The following is a 21,481-nucleotide window of genomic DNA, read 5'->3' as shown; positions in this document are numbered from 1 at the left end:
AAGACTTGAACCACCAACTCCTATTAGTTTGGAATCATTAATCAAATTTTATTACTCCACTAGATATTTTGGACAAGCTACCATCACCATCGGCATGTCTCCTTTAGTACCTACACTTGCATCCCACAAGTGCATAATATGTCTCCTCTTCTTTTCCATAACAAGCATAACAAATAGCACTAGGGTTTCCAAACTCCACAAAGCCAATGCCTTGTTATCTCACAAAAGATACAAATAAAATGTGTTCTTTTCTCCTTGGGTTTATCTCAAATCTTATTCTTCTTTGGCTCATGAGAGTGAAACTCTAACCTTGAATTTTTCCCTACAATTCCTCCAAAAGCCTATTTTCCAAGACAAAGAGATAAAATATGCATGAATAATACTACATAAAGACATATTTTCCCTATTATCAAATTTCTAACTCAAGCATCTGAGTACATTTGTGATCAAATGAATTTCTCCACCTTCTATTTATAGGGCAGGTGAGGGAAGCCTATAGTACAAAGTGGACCTAGTCCACTACAAAGAACCTAAATCTACATAAGATAGATCCACATGTGGAGCACTCCAACTCTAGGTGATGGCGTGTTAATATCCAATTCATACATATTCAATAGTCAAGGCTCCAAGGATGAACACTCCTCAAGTAAGGTCCAATGCTCCTCCTCCAAAGGCCTCCAAGGCTCCATTGCACCTTTTGAGTCATGTGTAGCTCTAGGTTCACTCCACCTATATGATCAATCCCTCAACCCAATCATTGATCATTTAAGGTCTCTATACAAGAAATTAATAGTGTCAATGCCATCTAGGATTCAATTCCCTCCTCCAAAATGTCTAACACTCCTCCAAATTAGGGCATCATTTAAGAAACCATCCAACTCTCTAGGTGGCCATTATGAAGAAAGTAACTAAGTTCCATAGGCATCCAAAGCTCTAGAGAAAATACATATAAATATCCATATAATGTCTAACAATCAACAAGCAATTCAACACCACTATGTTTTTCTCTCATGAAAAAATCAAGGGTAATCCATAAACCATGCACCCTATATCACATGAAGCAACTCAATTAATGGTTTAAATACTTTCAAAGTAACCTCAAAAACTAATAGTCCCTCTTTACAAAGAAAATGTTTTCAACACCAGTATTCTACATCTACGACCCAATCAAACTCGTTATTTACAAATCTAAACCAGTTGAAGTCATAGAGTCAACCACTGAAATTTGTAAAGGAAGTGTCACACAATCATCATGCTCCTCTATCAAAGCATCATATCTTACCTCCTCAAAATAATTAGAAGGCTTGCAAATGTAATAAGTCAATACAATATGGTTAGAATATCTCCTAGGAGGTATACTTTCTCTTTCTAAATAATTGGGCACTCTTAGATGCTCTTGTGCTTTTTTCAATGTTTGGGTAAGCCATTTCAGCTTCATATATATTGGAGTAAAATGTGATGGCACACCCCCCTTAAATTTCAAGTTATCTGCCCTTAAATTTCACTCAACTCTAACCTTTACATCAACATATGGAACAAAGACCTCCTCTCTTCTTATAATATTTGAAGAAGAACCATATGAACTATAATATCTCACATCCTCATCAAACTTCACATATTAGTTCCACCCATTGTGATGGAACATTGTTCTTATACAATGTAGAAGTATCAATGTATCCAACAACAAAATATGTCATTACAACATCTTGAAACTTGGAGAAATAGTAACCACATGTGAATTTGAATGAATGTAACTCTAGATTGTAAACCATGTACCTAACCCTATCATCCCTCAAGATAACCTCACGAGCCAAAATTTCCAATAACCTATGATCTTGGGCTCCTTTCCCATGCAAATCAAAACCTCCAACAATTGAAGCATCAACCTCAACAAAGGCAACTCCTTCTTTTTTATAGAATCCTCAAGCAAGAGTATCATCATGGTTAACTGCTCCCTAAGATAATCCAACAACCAAGTCCTTATACTCTACAACATACCCATTACTTTCATTCTTTGAATAAATTACTAATTTCAAAATAGGCTGTGAATCTAGCTCTATGGCATCCCACCATACGTGCACTACATATCATTCCTCAATGTTAGAAGGCCCATCGAAGTTCTCATTGAAATGTACAAATTCCATAGGATTAACAAGAGACCTATAAATACCACCATATAGGATCCCTCTAACCAAATTCCTTAGACTTTATAGACTACAATCATTGATAGTGCAATGTTGTTCTCTCAAATGTAATTTTGCAATAATTTTTTGTCAACCAAGAAATTAAAAGAATTTTTTTCTTCAAACCAAATATAAACAAATAACCATTCAACTCAAGAAATTATCTCTCTCTCAAAATGCACAAAAATATAAAATATAAACTTTCCCAAAAACATTCACAATATGGGCTTCCAGGATATGAATTGGAATGTCACACTCTCTGAAACACCAAGAATAGTCATCATGCAAATATGAAGCACACCTCAAAGAAAAAATCATTAACAATATATGTCAAACAACCCTTGAAAGGTTCAAGTCCCTTTCCCAAGTGAATTAGGGTATCACATGTTGGCATTATGACATAGGTTTGGCACTATAGCACAGGTGTTGTCCTTGATGGAAACTCACTCAGATGGAAGATCACAGTTCAGGCTCTCAGAATGAAAGAAAAAGCGACATACGTAGTTTCCTCTTAACCAAGTCGCGTATACACGCGGGTTCGACGATCATAAGGCGCGTATACGTATGCACGCACTTTCATGCAAGGAAAAGCGCGTACATGTGGGAAAACTTATTTTTGGTCCATGGTATTTAGTCCTTGGTATTTGGACCTATGGTTTTGGACCATGGTATCTCGTCTAAAGTGTTGAACCTAGGTATTGGGTCCATGGTATTGATTCTCTATGGTTTTGGACCATGGTATTGAGTAAATCCTAAGACTATAAAAAGGAAAGGAGATCATTAGGAAAAGGTATTCACTCAAGCATTGAATATCTTATGAGGAGCAAGATCTAGAATACTGGTCATTGGGTTATGGTGCATAGTTGGATCTGAACCAAGGAGGAACCTGAGCGCTAGAAGAAGGATAAGTACTATTGATGGGTCAAGATCTTAAGGCTTGAATAGTAGTATCTTTGTGTGTTTTTGATCTGGTATATTTAGTGCATGACTTGATCTATAAATCCGACAATCTGGGTATAACTGATGTCTGAATAAGTGAAAAGAGTAAATTATCTTTTATAGATCTGTACACAGGTTCGACTCAACAGAGGCGCGTATACACGCTGGTTTAGTAAGTCAAAACCGTGTATACATTGGTTGGCCTTAATACAGAAGCATATGCACGCAAGTTCTCTATATTGAAGTAGCGTACGTCTCATGAAATATGTTTTAGCTACTTCTGTTTATTGCTGCAGTGTTCTAGGTTCAAGATTGGTTTTTGGTTATTGTTAATGTATTCTGGTTACAACATTCAGAGAAGAAATTGTTTGATTCAGTATTGATTGAAGCAAAGGAGATTGGTTGATGTAGATGTATTTGATGTTTGATTATTGTTATTGATGGATCCAGTCTGAAAATTTATGAAACGTGGTCCCTGGAAGAAAAGAGAAGGTTGTAGCCTTCTGTAGGTCAGCACCTACATACTAGTACATCAGCTAGTACAAGAGCTAAGGGGGTTGTAGCTTCCTTCCAGGAGAAGTTGGAAAACGAGAAAAGGTGGTAGCTTTCTGCAGGTAGAAGCCTACGTACTGGTATAAGACTGCACCAGTACAGGAACATTGTAAAAAAAAATTTCTAATTGAAAGAAGATAGAGACGAATTGCAGCAGGTGGTTTTCACCCACATTGGGTTTCCACCTTATATCTTGTGTTCTTGTGTGTGACTATCTGTTCTGTTTTACTGTTTATATGGTTCTGACACACAGATTAATGATCAACATCTGAAGAATAAATTAAATTATAAGTCTTCAAGTTATATGCGAGTTTCTTTAACTGAAGTTGCGTATATACGTTGTTTTCGCTAACTGAAGTAGCGTATGCAAATCTGATTATGAAATGAAAAATAATTTACTTGATAATATTGATTCACCCCCCCTCTCAATATTATTTCCAACATCACGCCCAATCCTGTACATATAGGTGAAGTACCACTCTTAAGTACAATTCAAATGAAATATCAAACTCCTTTATCACCAAAAGAGAAATCCTAGTCCAATCAACTCCAACATCATGTAGAATTTTTTAGAGTCAAATATAACTTCCTTAATTTCAACTCAACCCTAATATTTTTTAGATCTAATCCCTATGAACTTTAAATCATAAATATTAAATTATAGCAAAAATATATCACTTCCTTTCAACCCAATTTCATATAGAAGACGAGGAGGAAAAGTAACATACAAGTGTACTTGAATACCTTGAATGTTGCAACCCTTAGTAAACATTTTTCAAGAATATGAGGATCTAAAATTCGTTATTATAGTAAATTATGACATCAACAAATATTCTCATTTATCTTCAAGATGTGTGTTATAACACTTAACCAATTCAACCATCTATTATGTCAAAACATGAACAACAAGTGCAAGAATCTATACAATCAAGAAAATAACATAAGATGAAAATCAAATATCCAAGTGCATACTATTTGGACATACATGCATACATATATATACATATAAAGATATAGATATGTGTGTGTGTGTGTGTGTTTGTGTATGTAGGTATGTATATTTATATGTGTATATATATATATAAGATGAAATGCAAGTACATATCACAATTTTATCACAAGTTGAGCACAAATCAATCTCTCTAAACCCTAGCTATCGAAACCATAAGAAACCCTAATCACCAACTCCTCCTACTTAGAAATCACTCCTAACCAAATTTGGTCACTCCAACAAAGCTCCTCAACCAGTTAGCATCACCATTGGCATGTCCTGCATGGCACCTACACTCGCATCCCATAAGTGCACAAGACATCTCTTTTGTTCTCTTTCAGAGTAAAATAACAAGTTGTATTAGGGTATCTAGATGCCATAAACCCCTAGTAACTTTTCTCTCCCAATAGCTACAAATAAAATGTTTCCTTTGTGCCTCGATTGTAGTTTATGAGATAATGATATTTTTAATTAAATCTTTATTATTTTCTATGACTTTTCAGTGACATTTGTTGTATCTCACTAGTAGTTTTTTGTTATGAATCCCATGTCGTGGTTGCTATGAATCTACATTTGCTACAAAAAAATTGTACTTGTTGTTTTAAACTTGAAAGTGGCTTTAGATCATCTGTGAAAGAGTGAATATGTCATCTAATTAGTAAATTCCATGTGAAAAATTAATTTGAATCTAATTTATAAATGTTATCATCATATAATTTTTGCATGTAGAGCAATTTTTGAATGGTAGTTTATAATTGATTCAAATTCTTGAAATTTGACTAGTGCGCATTGGTGGGTTCTAATGCAAAATTGCATTGTTATATTTTTTTAAATTGGTTTATATTGAGAAAAAAATTATTAATATATTGTATCCAACAAATAAATTTAGATTAGTAAACTTTACATTTGATTATTGATATGGAGATATGTTAAAAATTGGTATCAAAAATAATTGTTTCATTGCCGAAGGAAAAAATTTAGTACCCCACAGTCTCAATTAGTCATAAAGGATACTCAAATAGGTTACAAAGTGGTATCAAAGAAGATTTCAAATGACTAGACCTACATGCGTTGTGAATTAGGGCTATTGATTATAGCATTAGGTGCTATAGGGGTCAAAAGAAATGAATGATGTTGATTTTGGTGCCATGTTAAGTTAAAAAGCATGTTATTATTGAACATGAGAATGACTAATTATTGTCTCCATAATCAAAACTATATGAAAATTTTGATTGAATAATATTTTAGGATCCTCATCCTTATGGAGGTGTATAAATGATGATGAATAGGTACTACCATCAAGAATTAATGATGTCTGCCCTTTAGAAACTCTAGCATGTTTAAATATTGTGCATTAATGATTGTTGAGTTTGGTGGTTTTTTGTTAGAATAATTGAACTCCTAGAAGGATGAGTACCCTAGTGATTGATGATATTTATCCTCATTCATTGTCCCTAGTTTTAATGCATATATGGACTTAAGCAAGCACTAAGAGATTGGTATACATGAATTGATAGTTATCTCACAAGACTTGGTTTCTCCAAAAGCGATGGTGATCCAAACTTGTACTTCAAGGTTGAGGAGAATGAACCTATGATTCCATTATTGTACATTGATGACTTATTTTTGATAGGTGTGGAGCATCTCATTATTTGAACCAAGAGGGAGTTGGCCTCTGAATTTGATATGAAATATTTTGGTTTGATGCACTATTATTTGGGATTAGAAGTGTGGCAAAATCTCGACGAAATATTTCTTGGTCAAGGAAAATATATCATCAATATCCTGCAAAAGTTTGTAATGATGGATTTTAAATTGATAGTAACTCCCATGGTTACAAATTTGAGAAAGCTGAACTAGACTCTAAATTTGATTTGATAGATCCATCCATGCACCGAAAGTTGATTGGCCCGCTGATGTATTTGGTTTATACTAGGTTGGACATTTTCTTTGCAGTGAACATGTCGAGCCAGTTCCAAGTGGAACTGAGACATGATCATTTGATTGCAACAAATAATATATTGAGATATTTACGTGGTATAATTGACTATGGTTTGAATTATGTCTCAAATGGTGATATACAACTACAAGACTATTCAGATGCATATTAGGTAGTGAGTGTTGAAGACAAAAATAGTACACCTGGAGGTTGATTTAGTTTGGGATCTTCTATGATTTCATTGATGAACAAGAAGCATACATTTGTCACACTCAGCACCACCGAGGCAAAACATATTGCAGCTAGATTGGCAAGTTGTGAAGCAGTGTGGCTTTGGAAGTTACTCGTGGGACTGTTTGATCATGTTCTTGAGCCAACCATAATATATTGTGATAATCAATGTTGTGTTAAGCTGACAAAGAATCAATTTTTCTATGATAGGTTGAAGCACATCGATATCAAGTACCACTTTATATGTCACATGGTGCAGAAGGGAGAAATGAAGCATCAATATGTCTCTATTGATGAGAATATTGTTGATATTCTTACAAAGCCTTTGTCTCGAGTGAAGTTTGTATACTTAACGGACAAGCTTGGACTTGTTGAGAATGCCTCTCTCATTGGGAGGGAGTGCTAATGAGATAGCATCATGGACTAGAATTCTCCTTGTGTTAAGTACTTTGACCTAAATTAGGGAGAATGGTCTAGTAGAGGACAATTATTCTTCCTGTGTGTAATTTATTGACCTGAGTGAGGAAGAATTATCCTAGAGGATCATGTTCATTCAGCATCGGGCCCTGGATTATGCAACTAGAATTTGGTCTTTGGTGATTCACCATGTGTCATTGACCCAAATTATGATGAACCAAGACTAGTCAAGATGCCAAGATTATGGTGACTAGTTGTATGCTAAATGATATCCCATGTCTTTGAAGTACTAGCTCGAATTATGGTGAGAAAACACCATAGGTTTAAAGTACTCACCCAAATGATGGTGATTACTTCATGTAGTTGATTTACCATGTGCCTGAAGCACTGGCCTAAATTATGGTGAGGATATACCATAGGTTTGAAGTGTTGACTTGAATTATGGTAAATGGTTAATGCTATTAGATTAGCATGTGTCACAATTGTGACCCAATTATAGTGATAATTTATTATAACCTTTTCTTGGAGAATCTTGTTCACATGAAGAACATTTGGCTAGTTATTATGAATATCTCCCTAGCTAATATGGAGTGTTGAATTTTGTAGCTATTGTCTATCTTCATAATTTATATTTTTGGCTTTGAAATGTATAAAGAATACGTAAGAAATGTTCTTCATGTCATTTTGATTATTTAGCCCTTGAAATAATTTATATAAGACATGTTCTTCATGTCGAATTTAAAAGAGAAAATTTTGAAATTTGAAATTTGAATTTTTGGCTCCAAACTTGTCAATTTGACCCTCCCTCAAGTCAAGTCAACACATTGAATAGACACACTCATTATAGATAGAGCTCCTCGACAAATACACCATTTGAGCTCCTCCAAAAAGACACCATTTGAGCTCACACAAGAAACATAGGCTTTGCGCATCCAAGCAAAGTACAAGAAGGAAAAGAAGGATGAAAAGGATGAATATCATCTTTCTCTCTCTCTCTCTCTAATGCACTCCTCTCTCTCTCCTGGCTCATATGTGTGTTTTTGGACACTTTTTGGGTGGAAGTTTCTGGACAAGCTAAAATTTTGGGTAGTTTCTAGACAGGTCGAAATTCTGGGTAGTTTTATGGGCAACATATTCTGGGTATGCTGAAATTTTGGGTAGATTTGAGAGGGATGAAGTTTGAAGGGAAAAAGTTTGAAATGAATTGACTTCACTAGAGGGCCACTTGACCATGTTTGACCATAGCTCGTTGGATGTCATAGTTGATTGGCTACATTATATGTATCTCTTGTTGAATTGAATAATTTCTCTAAGGAAAAGGTTGTTGGGTTTTTCCTCTTAGTGGGCTTTCCTAAGGTAAATATTGTGTTCTCTTTGTGTATTGTGATTTCTACTGTCCTTATGGTTTTATGGTTGAATTTATGAAGTATAATTGCTTAATGATAAATTGGAATTGTTAAAATAATATATATATATATATATATATATATATATATATATATATATATATATATATATATGAAATAATTGTCAGTATTTCAGAAACATTGTGCTTGAATCTATTGCACTTAAAAACTCAACATAGATGTGTGAGAATATTGAAAGATCATTGTTGTGAAAGAGGGAAATGATGTAGATAAAACACCAAGTGAGGTAGCTTGCAGGAGATTAAAAAAATACTATTATTTAGATTGCACATGTTAAAGAAGACAACACAATAGGAAGAAATGAATTTGTTACGATTGGGGGAGGAAGAGGCAGCAAAAGAATATATGAAGGTGTTGTTGATGACCTTGGAACCATGATGAGGGAAATGGTGGAAATATTGAATGCAATTGAGGTAACATTAAAAAGGAATCACCTCATTAAAACAAGAGTGAAGATGAAGATGAAAGGTAAGTAGTTATAGAACAACTAGAGGAAGTGCAAAAGATGGAGAAAATCCAAATGAAGAAGTTACATGTATATTCTAGAAGTGGATATCAAGAAGAATTAATGGAGTTGATTGAATACATTCAGCATTGTCTCAAATGCCATGTAGTTGAATGATTCATGAGAGTGAAGATGACTTGGCGAAGGTTGCGGAGCTATGCATATGGTTGATGGTAGTAGTTGAAGATGGAAAAAAGTGAAAGACCAAAAGTCAAGACCAAAAATCGAGAAGAGCTGGTCACTAAGTTAAGAGGTATGTTTGTAGCTTTTATGTTTTGAACATGCTCACAACATAAGAGAAACTAAAGTAGAACAATGTTTGTGTAGAGAAATATTTTGAGTAATTTTGTAAAGTGTCCATGAGAGTCAGTGTGTAAGAGAGAATGAGGAAGAAATTATGAAATTTATGAATTATTTGAAGATTTCAATTAGAAAGTAGATTTTGTAGAGAAGATGCATTCATTACAAGAGGAATGTTGTTTTTCATTGAAAGTGGAGGGGAAGTAGTTGAAGAGAAATCAAGAGAATAAGTAGAGAGAGAAGGATAAAAAAAAAATCTTTGAGTTGTTGACAAGAATGATGAAAGTTAAGGGTATCCAATTTATCTTCAATATCTGTTAGTTCCTTCTCATCCTCAACTTCATCTCATGAGCCTAATTCATTATTTCTCCCTTGTCCTTTTTCAATATCCTTGCATTATTATAATAATAAGACCATTAACTCTTAACTAAATATACAAAACTCTCATCCTCTTCCTAGTGACGATTGAATTTAAATTGGCATTGAGAATTATTACTAATACCAACCAACTTTGAAAGAACAAAGAAATGGTGTAAGTCCTAACTAGTACCTACCCATAGTCTCACTCTTAGATTATCATTTAATAATGATTCAAAAATCAAAAATTCATCTATCATCTTGGAAATTATATCAACACCCACCTTCTTATTTCTACATGTGGGAATTAGTGAAGTTTTGAAGTCTAAAATGAGCTTCTTAACAAAAAATATTTAACTAATATTTAAAAATAATAAAATAAGAGTTACAAATTTTCAAAGGGAAAGAGTAAACTACTTTTTTATCATAATTTTGGCTTAACTCTTTATTGGTTTACTCAATGTTCAATTGTAAGCATTTGTTGGACCTGGAATTAAAATGTGCATCCAATGGTTACCCACTCCACATACCTTTGATAGATCCATAGTGAGATAGAATGGAAATACATGAAATTTTGTGTTTTTTTTAAAGAAACACACTTTCTTCATGTATTTCTAGTTTATCTCATTACAAGTTTGTCAAATGCATGTAAAGTGGGTACTCATTAGATGCAGAGTTTAATTCCAAACCCAGTGACTAGCCTACACTTGAACTTTGTGTAAACCCATAAGAAGTTAAGCAAAAAAAAAATGATAAAAAAATAGTTTCTTTCTTTCCTTCCAAAACCTATTTACCCTTATGGATGACATCATCATCTAGAACCTTATTGGTTCTTTTAAAGTTGATGTGGATAACATATTTTTTGTTTTGAAGGCCATTTTTTGTCTAAAAACCTCTATTGCTTCCTCTTGATTGAAGCCACATATATGAGACCTTTATCATCTACCTTTGTCATAAAGTATTTCAAAAGGGGATTGGTTAAAGCATTCTCTCCCTAAATCTGAAATATTCATATAGAGAAATTAAGATGTCCTCCCAAAATGTTATTCTCATGATCTAGAAAAATATTGTAAAAGAAATTATCCTAGAAAGGAACTCTATCTGAATAGGGCCCATATATGTTCAAGGATCGATAACTCCTTCCCCAACTCCTAGGCACGAACCATAAATCCTGAACCTAATACAAATGACCATGAGTTAGAACAAAAATACACACTAGTGTTCAAACTAAATATAATCACCCCACATCTACCTTTAGATAAGAGAAGAACTCCGTCAAATTTTTTTTGCAAGGACATCACATATCTTACCATCTTCCTCAGAATTTAGGCATAAACAAATCATTAGAATCCTACACTTTGATATTTACTTGCTCTAATTTCCCTTCCAATTAAAAGTTACCTACCAAAAAAGAAGATATGATATTTTTTTGGCCTCCATTGTTGCCTTTTTCACCAATAACCTCAAGTAAAGATAAACCTCCATTTAACCCCTTTAGGATCACAAACACCTTCTCTCCTTGACCTCAAAAAATAAAAAAGTGGGCCTTCTCCTTCTTTATTATCTCCTATTAAAGGAGACAATACAATAAAAGCTTGGTAAACCTTTTATTAAGAACCTTTCCCAAGTTACCTTCCATAATCACAAAGGTTGTTTGAGAAATTAAATTTCCACTGACAATGAGTAAATGAGAAATCACCCCTTTAGAAACACTCATTTATTTCACCACCAAATCTATAAAAAATCATTATAGTTTTCATAAGCTACAAGGTACAAGGTTATTTATTTACATATCTTAATGAGGTACACAAAATTCAAGTGAATGGTAATGCAATGGGTGTTAAGTGAGTTATTCAAAATTATGAGAAACTAGTAAGTTTCAACTAATTCTCATGGATATGAGTCATAGATTAATGTCAGTCTACGATGTCTATATCTTGATGCAATGGGTGTTAAGTGAACTATTAAAAATTATGAAAAATTAGTTAGTTGCAACTAAATCTTATGGATATGTGTCATTGATTAATCACTTACTCATCCAAAATAATCTTGAAAATATCTCATATATTGAATTGTGGAAGTTCCCTAATAATTAAATATAAGAGTTAAGCCAAACAAGTTTTGACTAAATAGTTCATAAGACAACCCTTTCTAGAGTTTTGTAAAAACGTAACCCTTATTATGAATAAAACTCCACAATGGAACACATTTGAACAAAAGAGGAATCTTGTGATGCTACATTATTATTATACCAATATGGCAAAATATAGAATATAACATATTCAATTTTTCATGGACTTGCTATTAGTTTTTCTTTGACTAAAAACATTTAAAATTTATCCAAAGTTTAACATTATGAAATTAAATTTATTATTTTTAAATAAAATTTATTTCTATTTATCTCAAATATGATTGTTTGAAATGTCTCCCCTTTTATTGTGTAATGATGACAAGAATTGACCTTTGTGTACTCTATTATTAATTACTACTTACTATATTATTAACTACTATGTACAATAAATATAAATAATTTGAAAAATAATATTATAAATTAATTACTATATACTATAAATACAAATGGTTTGTAATTAAATTCAAAAATTCCATTTTCTCATTGGTCTAAAGTATTAAATAGACAATTTTATGGGTTTTATTTTTTAATTTACAAAAAAATAATTTAAAAAATATAAATTTGAAAAATATAGGTAAAAATAACATGTGTATAATTTGTATAACTCTCATTATATCAAATCTATACTCTAATGACATGACATGTGTATTATAATATGATCATTATATGAAAAAATTGCCATCATTCAATATTAAATAAATAATTAGTAACTTGTTATTATTCTCTTCGATATCAATTATATATATATCTTAAAAAAATGTTTAATTATATATAAAAATTAAGAAAAAAAGGTTAAACAAATATTCATATAACTCATTTTACAATTTTATTATTGTTTGGAGTACATACAACACATCATGACATTAAAATATTTTATTAAATTAAGCGGCACGAAATGCTAGCTTTGCGGCCTTGTTTCTTATTGAAATTTCAAATTATTTATATTGTTAATTACAAATGTATATTTAATTTAGTTGGTGTTGTGTTATTAAAGCACTTTTGCTATTGAAACAAAAGTGTCATTAAGTTGTCATTAAAGTATTTTTGTTTTGTTATTTACAAATGTATATTTAATTCGGCTCATAGATTAATTTAATTGATCAAGTCACCTTTGCTATATCATGGGTTCAATATTTTAGACACCTTTGGATTAGACTGTCTTAATCTTTGCTATTGAAAAATCATGGTTCAAATCTTTAGACACCTTTGGATTAGAGTTTGTCGTAACCTTTATTATTGAAAAATCTGAAAAATCATAGGTTCAATTCTTTAAACATCTTTGGATTAGACTTTGTGGTAACCTTTATTATTAAAAAATCATGGATTAAATTATTTAAACACCTTTGACTAGATTTTCTCATAACCTTTGTTATTAAAAAATTCATGGGTTAAATTCTTTAAACACCTTTGGATTTGGATTAGACATTGTCGTAACTTTGGATTAGACTTGTCGTGAGTTGGTACCTTTACTTTTCGAGGACCGCCGCCCATTCACAGTTTGACAACTGTCCAGTGTTCATCGGTTGCATTTACATTTTACATCACCTCTACATATATAAAACAGAGTTGTCTACATACATACCAGTGCAGCGGAGGGGATTCGATCCAATGCAGGAGGGGATTCGATCCAATGCAGATCTCAAAGAGGCTTCCACTGTCGGAAAGACCATGGCTTGCGAGGACATTGGTGGCAGTAATAGTCGTCACAGTTGTGTTCATCTCGTTACAGATATGGCAGGGCCAGAGGGATGGGTCGGGCCTCAAGGATTACAGCTTAGCAGGCTGTACCTCTTCTTCTCCGCTTTCATCCGGTCATGGGGTTGAGCGTGACCAGCAGTGGCTTCCGGGCGAGGTTGCGAGGACGCTTGTGCACTACGCGACGAGCAGGATCCTGCCCCAGCAGGAGAAAGCTGAAATCAATCTCACCCTGGAAGTACTTTCTGTGAGAAGCCCCTGCAATTTCCTCGTCTTCGGCCTCGGCTACGACAGCCCCCTTTGGAATGCCCTCAATGCTCACGGCAAAACCGTTTTCCTGGAAGAGGACTCCAATTGGATACGGGAAGTCGTGGAGAGCCAACCAGGAATTGAAGCTTATCACGTTCAATACCAAACGAAAATTTCCATGGCGGACGCCCTGCTGCAAAACTACAGAAGAAATGGATCCTCCTGCAGCCCCACCCGGGCCTTGAGGTCCTCCAAATGCGAGCTCGCTCTCACCAATTTGCCCGCGCTCATCTACCAGACGGAGTGGGATGTGATCATGATTGACGCCCCCCGTGGTTACTTCGATGCCGCGCCCGGGAGAATGTCCGCCATTTTCACGGCAGCTGTGATGGCCAGGAACAGGAAGAAGGAAGGATCCACAGATATTTTCCTTCATGATGTTGATAGGAGAGTGGAGCAAACGTATGCCGGGGAGTTCCTGTGCAGCATCAATCTGGTGGAATCTTCGGGAAGGCTTTGGCATTTCAGGGTTCCCCCATTTTCCAGGATGAAGCCCACCAGCGGTAGCACTGACGGCTTCTTCTGTCCGTCACCTATGAGCAATAAGGAATAATGGTGGCCGTGTTTACTCATCATGGTATTTCCGACCGACAATTGGGGATGGAGAACAATAAGGCTTAGCATTCTTCTCTGTTTTCAACAATATGCACCTGCACTTCTTATTTTCCATGTAGACAAAATGTATGGCAAATTTAGTACATAAGCACCAGTGCATCTGTTTATGACCAGTCCTATGCCTTACACAGAGCCCTTCATCTCTGTTTTCAACCAGATGCAACTGCACTTCTTATTTTCCATGTAGACAAAATGTATGGCAAATATAGTACATAAGCACCAGTGCATCTGTTTATGACCAGTCCTAAGCCTTACACAGAGTCCTTCATCTCTGTTTTCAACAATATGCAACTGCACTTCTTATTTTCCATGTTGTAGACAAAATGTATGGCAAATTTAGTACATAAGCACCAGTGCGTCTGTTTATGACCAGTCCTAAGCCTTACACAGAGCCCTTCATCTCTGTTTTCAACAATATGCAACTGCATTTCTTATTTTCCATGTATGGCAAATTTAGTACATAAGCAACAGTGCATCTGTTTATGACCAGTCCTAAGCCTTACACAGAGCTCATTAGAATAGAAAATCCAGATTGCATTCAACAATATGCAACTGCACTTCTTATTTTCCATGTGCACAAAATGTATGGCAAATTTAGTACATAAGCACCAGTGCATCTGTTTATGACCAGTCCTAAGCTTTACACAGAGCTAATTAGAGTGTAAATCCAGATTGCATTTAGAATAGGGACGGTTACACAGAGCTATTATTTATTTATGTTTAAATTAGGAATGTTTTTTATCATGTTTTGAGGGGAGTGTGGGAAAACTGCACAATAATAAAAACCTTCCCTATTTATTTTACCAAATTCACTTTGGCTTTTTAAACTATGAAACCTACATTATATCTGTAAGTTGAAGAGATGATTATTAACCATGTATAGTTAGTAGTAGTAATTGAATAAATGTTTGAATTACCCCAATAAATAGAAGTTGAGGAGATGATTATTAACTGTGTAATCAGTACTAATTCAATAAATGTTGGAATTACCCCTAGACTTGGGAATTGAGTAGTTATCACTTCATAGTCTAAATATTTGAGATTTTGATGTAAAAGGCATTTTTTCGGCTCTCCAAGATTTGGGCTTCTTATAATTGGTGGTTAGAGACACTGTGATTGGCTTTGTGAATGAAACAAAGCTCAAGAGAATTACCCATTGATTCGATATACTTTAAATAGGTTGATGTTGAATATCTTTGCTTTGACGATAGATTCTGTGTGGAATGTTTGTTTGTAGATTTTATGTATAGTGTGAGTGTTTTTGCTCTGTGAATTTGATTTCAGGGCCATTGGCAGTGCATGAAGTGGTATCAAATTAACTGATTAAGTGAATGCTGAGAGTGTGGAAACTCTTGAATGTGGCAGATGTTTTCAAACAAGAATGAAGTGTTAAGTATAATTTTTTAAGAAGAGGAGTGAGAGGATGTTGAGCTTGAGTTGATTGTGTAGAAATGTGGCAAGAAATTAAAATATTATTATTGTGAAAAGGGAAATGATGCAGAGAGACATTTTGCATGTGGTCAAAAAAATAATATTGTTAAAATTGTGTATGTTAAAGAAGGCAACCTGATCTTTACAAGGAAAATTTTAGGGGTTAATATCTGTAGGTGGGCTAATTTTCTATCATTTGAAAAAAATAGCCGATTTTCATTTTTCCTAAAAATGATTCGCCCAAATTTTATAGGCCCAAATTTTATAGTATAAAATTATTTTACCTTAAAAATCGCCAAAATTTATAGAGACTATATATAAAACCATTAGAAATTTGAATAAGTTTACAAAGATGTCAAGAAACATTTTATGGTTTGCATATTAGGGAGTTGTGAGATTCGCCTAAGTCTCCAAACTTTAAGATAAATTTCCATCTTTAAAATTTTCCTTGATTTCTTATAATGGATATAAGGAGAGACAACAAAAAGAAAGGATGATGAACCTTAAGAGAGGCATGAGGTAAAAAAAAAAAATATTGTTAAAATTGGGCATGCTGAAAAAGACAACGTGATGAGAAGAAATGAATTTTATACCACATGATGAAAAGACATGATTTTTTTATGTTGGATATAGGGAGAGACAACAAAAGAAAAGATGAAGTTGTTGTTGATGACCTTGTAGCCATGATGAAGGTGATCATGGAAAGATTGAATCCCATTGAGTTAGCATGAAAAGTGAAGCATTTCATTTAAAAAAGAGTAAAGATGAAAAGGCAAGTTCCTATAGAAGAACTAGATGAAGTATAGAAGATGTAACAACATGAAATGAAAAAGTTGCATGCATATTCTAGCCATGCCGATCAAGAAGAATTAATGGAGTGGATTGAAGACACTCCACATTATTTTGAATTCCATGTAGTTGAATACTCCATGTGAGTAAATATTGCTGGAGGTAGATTAAGGAGCTATATATATGATTGACTATAGTATTTAAAGTTAGACGAAAATAAATGAAAATACAAGATCCAAAATTGGGAGGAGATGGTCACCAAGTTAAGAGGTAAGTTTATAGATTTTGAGTATGTTTTGAACATGCCTAGAAGACAAGGCAACATAGCTTGCATTCCCGCTGCTTAGTAAGCAATGTTTTTCTAAATATAACTATACCTTGTCCACGTGTAAATAGTAATCATTGAACGTTAATAACAAAAGTCCTCTCGTGCCACTATTGAGTATACTGAGCCATGCTTAAGTTACCCAAATATAGTTGTTGATATGGTGCTACTGTGCCACTGCTTAGTAAGCAATGTTTTTCTAATGAGTATACTGAGCCATGCTTAAGTTACCCAAATATAGTTGTAGCCATGCTTAAGTTACCCAAATATAGTTGTTGATATGCTGCCATTGTGCCACTGCTTAGTAAGCAATGTTTTTCTAAATATAACTATACCTTGTCCACTTGTAAATAGTAATTGAACGTTAATAACAAAAGTCCTCTCATGCCACTGTTGAGTATACTGAGCCATGCTTAAGTTACTCAAATATAGTTGTTGATATGGTGCCACTGTTGAGTATACTGATCCATGCTTAAGTTACCCAAATATAGTTGTTGATATGGTGCCACTATTGACTATATCACTAAGTTTAAAAATCTATTTCCACAAACATTTTCAATAATTAGTTAATTTTTAAAAATATATTGAATTTTTTATAACTTATTATATTGTTTCACAAAATTAAATAATGGTAAAAATATTGTAATTAAAAAAAACAATATTTTATTTAAAAAAAATAAAATTTATAAATTTTTATTAAATGAAACATTTAATTGTAAAAATATTGTAATTAAAAAAACAATATTTTTATTTTAAAAAATAAATTTATGATTTTTTATTAAATAAAACATATGAAAATGTTAGAATACTAATAATTAAATATTCAAATTCAGACTTATTAATAATTAATTTTTATAGCTTAAAAAATTAATTTAATTATTTATTTCTAAAATAGTACCCACTGCACTACCCAATGTGATTTACAATCGTTATCTATCTCTGACAACTTAATGGTTTTACTTTATAGATCGAATAATATGTGGTATCAGAGTCTTGCAATGAGTTTTGTGTTCTATAGAATTTTGAATTTGGATTGTTTATGTGGTAATGTTTCTTACTAGATTATAGGGTAACTAATAGTGTTTAAAGAAGAAAAAAATAAAAAATAAATAAAGATATTCATTTAGGTTAGAGTTATGGTAATATGTGAATTGGCAAAGTCATTTTTGGTAAAAAAGTTTTTGCTTGTTTATTTAGTATTAATTTTTTCAAAAGGTTTCTTTCAATTTGTCAATGTATAAAAAACATTTTGAATTTGGATTGTTTATGTGATAATATTTGGTACATAACTAATAATTTATAAAGAAGAAAAAGAAAAAAACACATTCACTTAAGTTAGAGTTTAGGTTAATATGTAAATTGGTAAAGTCATTTTTGGTAAATACCCAATGCCATGTACAAAAAAGTTTTTACTTTTTTATTTAATATTAATTTTCTCAAAATTTTCTTTTTATTTTGTCATGTATAAAAATATGATCATTATATATCACTAATTATTCCCAAAATCAAATCACCTAAATAAGAAATGTCTTTATTTCATTAAAATTATATATATATATATATATATTATTTTATTTTATTTCATCAATAAAAATAAAAATAAATAGAATTACAATACTTTTTAGCAGTTATCACTAGATGATATCACCTTATGTGTCAATTAGTGAGCAGTGAGAATTCCATTTTTAGCGATGTGATCGAAGGGTTGTCATCTCAGTGCACTATCAACTGAAGGCATCATTCAAGACCAACATAAAAGCGACATTTTGATGCAGTCCATTGCCTTGGGTTGGAGGGTCCCATAAATCTTACCCCAAACATTGAATGTATTTGTTTTGTTTAGAATTTTGTACAGAAGTATGAGGAAGTGAAAGTCATATTTTCTTTATATGGCAAGAGCATGAATGTTTTTTTCACAATGTTTCAATGTTTGTTCAATTCTGTACATTTTAGTGTAGAGGTTAGCTTTAAGGAATAACTTGTCTTGTTCAATAGTTTTGTTGAGGTATAATATTAAAAACAATTGTGAAATTCATTACCATCAAATTAATTTTGTAACTTTTTAAAGTTATTAATTGTTATTGTACTTAATAATGAATATCACTTTTTATCTATTAAATTAAAAATGAACATTTTATGAAATATTAACGAAATAAATTATGTATGTGAAAATAATGTATACACATTGAACCATTAAAAATGAACATTTTATGAAATATTAACGAAATAAATTATGTATGTGAAAATAATGTATACACATTGAACAATATCTTATGTATATTGTTATTCAATATTTTACATTTATTTCTTCATTAAACAATAAACCTATTTTAGTAACATCGTAATATTATTTTTAACTTTAACAACCATCATTATTTTAGGTTGGTTTTTTTGCCTAACAATATATTTCTACCGAAATCCAATCTATCTATTATGCACTTGCACGCCCGATCCTTTTGCAAAATATTAGAAAGTGAGCTCACGGTCTTTTATGTTTGGCACAATGTCCATGGAATTTATAAAATCTATAAAGATATATTATTGATATTTTATATTTGAAATGATAAACTATATAAAGAGATGTTATTATTTATTTACTTTAAATAAATTTGTTTAAATGATTTTTCACCATAATTATTGTATTAAAAAATATGTATTGTTGAACATAGTAATGATCAACTTTTATTTAAGTAATATAGACGTGTTTGAGTTATTGTGGAAACTAAAAATATAATTAGTAATTGTCTCTAAAGGTGTAAGATACACCGAAAGCATAGAATATTTGGGAAGATTATCTTGTCAAAAATAGCACTCAGTGCTAAATACATACTCATAACTAAATTCTAAGTTCATAATTAAATTTTAGAATTGGAAAACAATTAGATAATTTCAAAAAGTCTTTAAATAATACAAATACTCATAAATTTTTATTTATAAAATTTACAACTCAATCAATTTAATTACATTCAAAATAATCACTCAAAAAAAAATCTAAATATTATAATCAAAATGTAGAGTTTTAAAATAGTAATCAAAATTTTCACAATTTTACATACCAATATTTCCCAAACAAACAGTTGCAATTCATGCAAACTTTTATTTCTATTATAAGCTTAAACCATAAATTCTTCATGTTAGCTTAATTTGGAAAACAAAACATAAATTCTTCAGGATAGCTTAATCTAAGAAACAAATAAAGGTTGAACCTTATCTTTAATTTAATTCTACAACTCAACAACACAAACACACTGGAGACATATGTTTTCAACCAACACGTTAACCCCAACATAAGCAATAGAACATCAATTTCTCAATGTCTATTATCATTGTGATGAAAAAAATTTCACAAGATCGAAATGTAAGGAATCTAAGTTATTTCTTATAGATATCCCTCCATTACGATTAGTTGAGGAAAATTCTAGAGAAATGCATGTCCAAGCTATATCTAACACAAACTACATCTATTAAAATGCCCACTTAAGAGCCTCCTTGTGTGTAATATGAAATTCCCCTCCATACTTTTTCGTGAATTATAATTCCCTTGACATTATATTTCCTTGGATATGTCAAAATAGTGAAATTGGTTATTTAAATTGAATGTAACAACACCAATAATTTCATCCATCATTAAATGGTAAAATATATATATTATTAGTTCAATACTATACATAATATAAACACTGCTCTACCATGGGTATGACTGTTAACACTGACAAAACAAAAGTTATGATTATCAAATCCAAGAAGGACACTTACGCTAATTTTATGTATGACAATAATAACTTGGAGGAAGTGTATTCTTACAAGTACCTAGGAATTGATATTCATCACAAGCTCAACTGGAACCATAGCATTGAGAAAATGATTAATGGGGGGTGGAAAGCTTATTTTGGTCTTGAAAATAATTGTAAAATAGCAAACCTCGTAATGTGGGATAAAAAGAAGTTCCTCTTTGAAACTTTAGTCACTCTTGTTATCTTATATGGCTGTGAGGTTTGGGGTTGCAGCATCTCCAGAGAATCATGGAGAAAGATTGAGCAAATCCAGAAGCATTTTATAACTTATAACCTGAAAATTAAAAGTAATACACCCTATCCTATTCTCCTTATAGAAGCAGGTCTTTCCCCTATTGAGAGCCTAGCTATGCTTAGGTTTCTGTTGTACAAGCACAAAATCAGTAACATAGACGATCATAGACTTCCTAAGCTAGCTTTAAATTCTAGCCAAAACCACCTAAGGCTCAATCGACGGTGGCATAAAGACACAAGGGCCTAGTTAAACTATTAGGAGATCAACGAAAATGATGCATTGCAAAACATAAATAACATTAAAGATATTGTTACTT

The 21,481-nt window shown here is 32.3% G+C and overlaps 1 pseudogene; it reads left to right on the top strand.

Moving 5' to 3' along the window:
- Positions 1-13,555: 13,555 nt before the first annotated feature.
- On the top strand, positions 13,556-14,963 carry LOC149227348 (arabinogalactan O-methyltransferase 1 pseudogene; annotated as a pseudogene).
- The last annotated feature ends 6,518 nt before the right edge of the window (positions 14,964-21,481 follow it).

The sequence above is a fragment of the Pinus tabuliformis genome, chromosome J, assembly GCF_031772625.1.
Source record: "Pinus tabuliformis cultivar Carrire ecotype Pingquan chromosome J, CPIR1, whole genome shotgun sequence".
Lineage (NCBI taxonomy): Eukaryota > Viridiplantae > Streptophyta > Pinopsida > Pinales > Pinaceae > Pinus > Pinus tabuliformis.
The sequence above is the reverse complement of the archived record's forward strand: the minus strand, read 5'-3'. Positions and strand labels throughout refer to the sequence as shown.